The sequence below is a fragment of the Pongo abelii genome, chromosome 14 (genome assembly GCF_028885655.2).
Source record: "Pongo abelii isolate AG06213 chromosome 14, NHGRI_mPonAbe1-v2.0_pri, whole genome shotgun sequence".
Classification (NCBI taxonomy): domain Eukaryota; kingdom Metazoa; phylum Chordata; class Mammalia; order Primates; family Hominidae; genus Pongo; species Pongo abelii.
Window position 1 is genome coordinate 61,040,452 of NC_071999.2, and position 7,326 is coordinate 61,047,777.

General features: G+C 37.9%; 1 pseudogene; it reads right to left on the reverse strand.

The window, feature by feature from the left end:
• Nucleotides 1-1,785: 1,785 nt before the first annotated feature.
• Nucleotides 1,786-6,204, reverse strand: LOC100460555 (hepatocyte nuclear factor 4-gamma-like; annotated as a pseudogene).
• Nucleotides 6,205-7,326: the final 1,122 nt, after the last annotated feature.

Here is a 7,326-nt window from a genome sequence, read left to right on the forward strand (position 1 = left end):
ACTCCCATCAAACAATGATATCTTCTATGGTTTCACAAGGGTAGCAGGTCTTGAAGAAATTTTACTGGTTTCATTAAACCAATTATAGCTTTTAAGTAACCATTTTTCTATGTTGAGTTTAATTTTACCTCAGCAGCCAATAAGTTACCATTAATATAATCTTTTTACTTGTAGGGTAAGTGGGATTTATGACATCATAATCTTAGTACTGCTTAAAGACCTTGAGAAAGATTATTCAATTCAATCTTTTACAGCTTGGAATAGTTTTTCTAAAATATATCATTGATATTAATAATTACACAGCCAGTTTTCCCTCTTAACAACCAGAGAGGAACCACTGACTCATGAGGTAGCCCATGATTAATTTGTTTTAAAATAAGCTCTAGCTTGGAGATGATATCAAGTACTTTAAGGCTTCAGTGAAGTATATTCCTCAGTCTGCTGAGGACAATTGGCACATCCCTCAGCTGCTGGATTTCAAAGTCTTCTAAGCCAATTATTTGAATCTGTTTTAGTTTTCATCAAATCTACTTGGTGAATATTTTATTTTCTTTAATTTTTTTTAGAAGAAAGTCTTGTTAAAACTACAAAAGTTGTTTCTTATTAAAACTGCAACAATTTACACTCATTGCTTACATGTAAATATATTATAGACAACATGATAGATAATATCCAATAACCACTCAATTGCATATATTTAAGAAACACACTGTGAGTAAGAAGTTTGCATTTTTTATTCCACAAAAAAAATTTATAATCATTAAAGTCAACCAGACCTAGATTTACATTTATGAACTTCAGTTATGTTCTTAAACCCTCAATTTACATTTATTTTATTTATAAAAGAGAGATAATACTCTGTCTCCTACAGTGTTGTTATAAGGACTAAATAAGGCACATTGATGGTAGATAGCTAATTTGTCCCCAGGATCAGCTTTCTTTGAGTGTCATGGCTTTGGCTGACACAGAAATTGCACCTATAGATGATTCTCCTGGCCGCCCTGGGACCCAACTGCAGGCATGTGCTGATTTCTAGTCAATGGAGAATTATCTCTAGATTGTTTCAGGAGAAAGAAATAAATGTCTGCCTAATTGGAGTCAATCTTTTAGGAGTTTCTTTGTTACTGTTTAGCTTGTATCTTAACTAACATGTCTTAGCTTAACATAAATCTTCAAAGACAGTCACATTTCAAAAAATATCCATTCTTTCTTGGAATGGCTTTTTATAATTTCCTAAACTTAGGATAGGCGTATTTAACTGTAGACCAAAAAGATGCTTCTTTGCCACAGAACACCCATAGGAGAGTCTTCAAAAAGGTATACCTTATTCTACAGCAATTGCTTTATTTTTCTAATCAACAAGTTCGTAATTTATTTTTAAAAAAACCTTCAGTTTATATTAAATTGAGATTTCTGATCCACTATTCTAAGTTTAAAAAGTACATTTTGTTCTGCATCACATCACAATAAAGCAATTACTTATGCATTTCAATCAATATTAAGGAAACAAATCAAAGGTGTTATTAGGCTTAACAGATGCAGGCAGAATGCAAGGGCAGATGGAAGAAACACACTACATAAACATCTTTAAACTCAAATATACATTGGTTTCAGGTGAAAGTTTCACACAGTAGCAACAACAAACAGAATGAACATAGGATACTGTCTTATAACAGTTCCATGAAGAAGCCTTGGATCAGTTTTTGCCAAAAGTACTATCTTGAGATGTTTCAAGACAAACAGCTTTTCATATTTATGCAGTGCTGTTCAGAAATAAACACATTTTCACAACTGTTTTTGTTTGAAGAGAGGCTGGTGAAATGACTGAAGCTTGATTTGTAGCTGTTCTGTAATCTTCTTGTGCAGAGCCTTGTGGTGGGGAAGGGAGTGGAGTTTCAGGAGTTCAAATGTGGTCTGCATCAGAACCAGTGTGTACATGGGACCTAAAAGTACAGTTTGTCCAGTTAATGGATCTTGAGATAAGTGTGGATGTATTGGATGATGGAGATGACTACTATCATTGGAAGCCCCATTTAACATTTCCTGAAGTAGGTGGCCAATTTAAGTCATCTGCAAAAGTTTTTTAAACAAACTGTATTTGCTAAATCATTTGCCAAATGATGCGCAGCAGTGTGGGCAGCAGCAGAAACAACTCTCCAAACCTCCCCCCGGGAGCCATACTGCGGATCGTTGATGGAGTTCTCCAAACCCATCCGCCCTTGGAATTGCATGTTCCTAATGTTTATTGGATCTATGCAGCCCATTTAAGTGTAGCCCTTTCACATCTGGGCCAAAAAATACAATTGCCTTTTGGATTTCTTGAAATGGTTGAACCAGCTCATCTAGAACCCGACTGGTTACACTGCTAATCTCAAATTCACAGCTGTTGCAGTGAATAATATAGTTGTTTCCCAAAAGCAAAATATCTTTATACATCATGGATCTCTTTATAGCTCCAGGCAGTTAAGTGTTACCTTGCATGAGATCTCAACAGTGCCACCTTATCATCCAATGGTAACTGACAGAAGGCAGAAATATATTTAGCCCATTCCACCAAGACTAAGAGCAGCTGTTCCAGAAATTCACAGACATCACCAACACTTTCTTTTTTTTTTTTTTTTAACATGTATATCAGTACTTGCCCCAAGGCTTGAGACTGAGATCTGGCAAGACAGAACTTCAGCTTGTGCCAGTGTGTTAATGGAGGGGATATTGCTGCCATCACATGTGCTTCTTCTGGTGCTTGTTCTATTGCATTCATTATGCACAACTTCTTTTTTCATTCCTGCTCTAAAACACTTTCTTAATTGACAGTATCTACATTGATTCCTTTTGGCCTTGTCAACAAAACATTGCTGATGGAACCTGCAAGAATAAACGTGACTCTTGCATATGCTGCATCTGAAGAAGCCCTTGCACCCACCACAGCTCAATGCCCCACAGTGTTTTCCTGTTGCCTTGACACACATACAGCACAAAGACAGATGCGACTGTTGTCTGGGTATTCATATTCGTCCTCTCTGGGGCAGAAGTACCTGTGCAGAGCCACTCCTGGAGCTCTGGAGCTGCAGTCACTGCAGCCGCCTCATCTCCCTGCAGCAAGTCCCTTCCATCCACCTCAACCGCGATATCTGGCGCCACACTTTTGACAATTATTTTTCAATTGATTTACAGATTTAATATAATTCCAGTAGAAATCCAAGTGAGTTATCCTGTGCATATTGACAAACTGGTTCAAATGTTTACATGAAAAGACAGACAGGAGCCCCAGAATTATCCACAACAAACCAAAAAAAAAAAAAAAAAAAAAGCAAAGCTGTAGAACTGACACGACCTCACTACCTGATTTCTAGAATTACTGTAAATCTATTGTATTCGAGATACTATGGTTTTGACGCAAGGAATAGACACATAGATTAATGGAAGCAAACCCTTAACTAGAATCACACAAATGTAGTGAACTGATCATTGGCAAAGAAGTAAGGGCAATCCAATGGAGAAATGAATGTCATTTTACCAAATGGTCAGGAAAAATTAGACATCACCTGCCAAAAAGTAAACCTAGGGATAGATGAAAGATCTCATACCTTTCAGAAACAATAGTCCAAAGTTCATCATAGAACTAATTGTGAAACACAACACTATAAAACTCCCAGAAGAAAACCTAGGCAAAAACATGTGATGTTTGTTTAGCTGATGTGATGTTAAATACAAAACTGAAGTCACAGTCTATGAAAGAAAAAGAGATGATGTGAAGTTGTTGAAGTTGAAATATTCTGCTCTGTGATAGACACTGTAATGACAATTAAGAGGCTAGTCACACCCTGGTAGAAAAAAAATTGCAAACACATATAAAGGATTTGTATAAAAATATGCAAAATACTTTTATAACTCAATAATAAAAATAAATAATCCAATTGAGAAATAGACAAAACATCTAATCAGACACTTCACAAATTAATATATACAAATGGCAAACAGGTATATGAAACTACTCCACATCACGTGCCATGATGGAATTGCATATTAAAACTCCAATATAAGATAGCACTACATATCTATTATGATAGCTGTAACCCAAAAATTTGATAATACCAAATTCTGGGAATAAATCAAAGCAATAGGAAATCTCTTTCATTACTAATAAGAATGCAAATGGTACAGTCATCTTGGAAGACAATTTGGCAGTTTCTTACAAAGCTAAATATAGTCTTACCATAAGATCCTATAATTGTGCTCATAGATATTAGCCAAATTCAAAACTTATGTTCAAACAAAAACCTGCACATAAATGCTTATAGAAGCTTTATTCATAATCCCAAAAAACTGCAAGTAATTAAAATCTACAATAGGTGAATAAATAGTCAGACTCCAGAATATCCATTCAATGAAATATCATTCAGTGATCAAAATAAGTAATTTACATTTCCTTTATATTTTTTATGGCTTGATAAAAATAAAGGAAATGAAAATGTACATTGCTAAGTGTATTAGTCTGTTTTCACGCTGCTGATAAAGACATATCCAAGACTGGGTAATTTATAAAGAAAAAAAGGTTTAATGGACTCCACAGTTCCACGTGGCTGAGGAAGGCACATAATCATGGCAGAAAGCAAAAGGCACATCTTACGTGGCAGCAAGATAAGAGAGAATGAGAGACCCAAGCAAAAGGGGAAACCCCTTAGAAAACATCAGATCTCATAAGACTTACCACTACCATGAGAACAGTATGCAGGAAACCACCCCCATGATACAATTATCTCCCACTGAGTCCCTCCCACAACACATGGGAGTTATGGGAGCTACCAGTCAAGATGAGATTTGGGTAGGGACATAGCCAAACCATATCATTCTGCCCCTGACCCCTCCCAAATCTCATGTCCTCACATTTTGAAATCAATCATGCCTTCCTAACAGTCCCCCAAAGTCTTAATTCATTTCACCATAAACTCAAAAGTCCACAATCCAAAGTCTCATCTGAGACAAGGCAATTCCCTTCCACCTATGACCCTGTGAAATCAAAAGCAAGTTAGTTACTTCCAAGATACAATGAGGTACAGGCATTGGTTGGATAAATACACCCATTCCAAATAGGAGAAATCGGCCAAAACGAAGGGGCTAAAAGCCCCATGCAAGTCTGAAATCCAATGGGGCAGTAAAATGTTAATACTTTGACTCCATATCTCATATCCAGGCAAGATGTGGGTTCCCATGGTTTTGGGCAGCTGTGCCTCTGTGGCTTTGCAGGCTCCCCTCCTGGCTCCTTTCAGGCTTGCATTGTCTTTGGCTTTTCCAGGCATACAGTGCAAGTTATAGGTGGATTTACCATTCTGGGGTCTGGAGGATGGTGGCCCTCTTCTCACAGCTCCACTAGGCAGTGCCCCAGTGGGGACTGTGTGTGGGGGCTTCAATCTTACATTTCCCTTCAGCACTGCCCTAGAAGAGGTTCTCCACGATGGTCCTGCCCCTGCAGCAAAATTTTGCCTGGGCATCCAGGCTTTTCCATACATCTTCTGAAATCTAGGTGGAGGTTCCCAAAACTCAGTTCTTGACTGCTCTGCACCCGCAGGCTCAACACCACACAGAAGCTGCTAAGGCTTGAGGATTGCACCCTCTGAAGCTGTGGTCCAAGCTGTACCTTACCCTCTTTTAGCCATGGCTGAAGCAGCTGGGATGCAGGGCACTAAGCAGCCACTGCACAGAGCAGGGGGACCCTGGGCCCTGCCCATGAAGCCATCTTTTTCTCCTTAGGCCTCCGGGCCTGTCATGGGAGGAGCTGCCCAAAAAGTCTCTGACATACCCTGCAGACATTTTCCCCATTGTATTTGGCTCCTTGCTGCTTGTGCAAATTTCTGCAGCCAGCTTGAATTTCCCCATAGAAAATGAGTTTTTCTTTCCTATTGTAGTCTCAGGCTGAAAATTTTCTAAACTTTTATGCTCCATTTCCCTTTTAAAACTGAATGTTTTTAGCAACACCCAACTCACCTCTTCAATGCTTTGCTGGTTAGAAATTTCTTCTGTCATATGCTCTAAATCATCTCCTTCAAGTTCAAAGTTTCACAAATCTCTAAGGCGGGGCAAAATGCTGCCATTTTCTTTGCAAAAACATAGCAAGAGTCAACTTTACTTCACCTGCAACAAGTTCCTCATCTCCATCGGAAATCGCCTCAGCCTGGATTTCGTTGTCCATATCATTATCGGCATTTTGGTCAAAGCAATTTCACAAGTCTCTAGGAAGTTCCAAACTTTTCCACATTATCCTGTTTTCTTCAGATCCCTCCAAACTGTTCCAACCTCTGCTTGTTACCCAGTTCCAAGGTCACTTTCACATTTTTGGGTATCTTTACAGTGGCACCCCACTCCTGATAGCAATTTACCATATTAGTCTGTTTTCACACTGATGATAAAGATATACTTGAGACTGGGTAATTTATAAAAGAGGTTTAATGGACACACAGTTCCACATGGCTGGGGAGGCCTCACAATCATGGTGGGAGGTGAAAGTCACATTTTGCCTGGCAGCAGGCAAGAGAGAATGAGAGAGCCAAGCAAAAGGGGAAATCTCTTATAAAAACATCAGATCTCATGAGACTTATTTACTACCACTAGAAGAGTATGGGGGAAACCGTCCCCATGATTTAATTATCTCCCACTGGGTCTCTCCCACAACATGTGGGAATTATGGGAGCTACAATTCAAGATGAGATTTGGATGGGGACACAGTCAAACCATATCACTAAGGGACAGAAGCTAGTCTGAAAATCTTGCATACCTTTTGATTTCAATTACATGGTATTGTGGAAAAAGCAAATCTATATACATTTAAAAGATTGGTAGTTATCTGGGATTATGAGGATGACAGTAGGATTGATTAAGATCTATAAGGATTTTTAAGGCAGTAAAAATAGTGTATATGGTCCTATAATTGTAGATACCTGGCACTGTGTATTTGACAATACCCCTAAAACTTTACATCACAGAAAATAAACAATAATGTATGAAAATTTTAAAAAATCATTTAGGAGACCCAGAGATCCCAAGAAGGAATGCAGACTGTAACAACAGAATCTAACCGTATTGCAAATGTATGAAAAAACCTTAGTGATGGAGTGGGAGAAAAAGTGCTGACCTAAGTAACTTGAAAATGAGTGAGGCCTATAAAACAAAATACAAAAGGAACTGCACATAAACACTGTACTATAGTTGATTGTTTCCTATGGGAGTGTGGGTAAACAATTCTGATATATATTATATATTACATATTATATATATAATATATATCAGTATGAAATACTTAAAATATGTATGGAATTGAAAACAATAAAT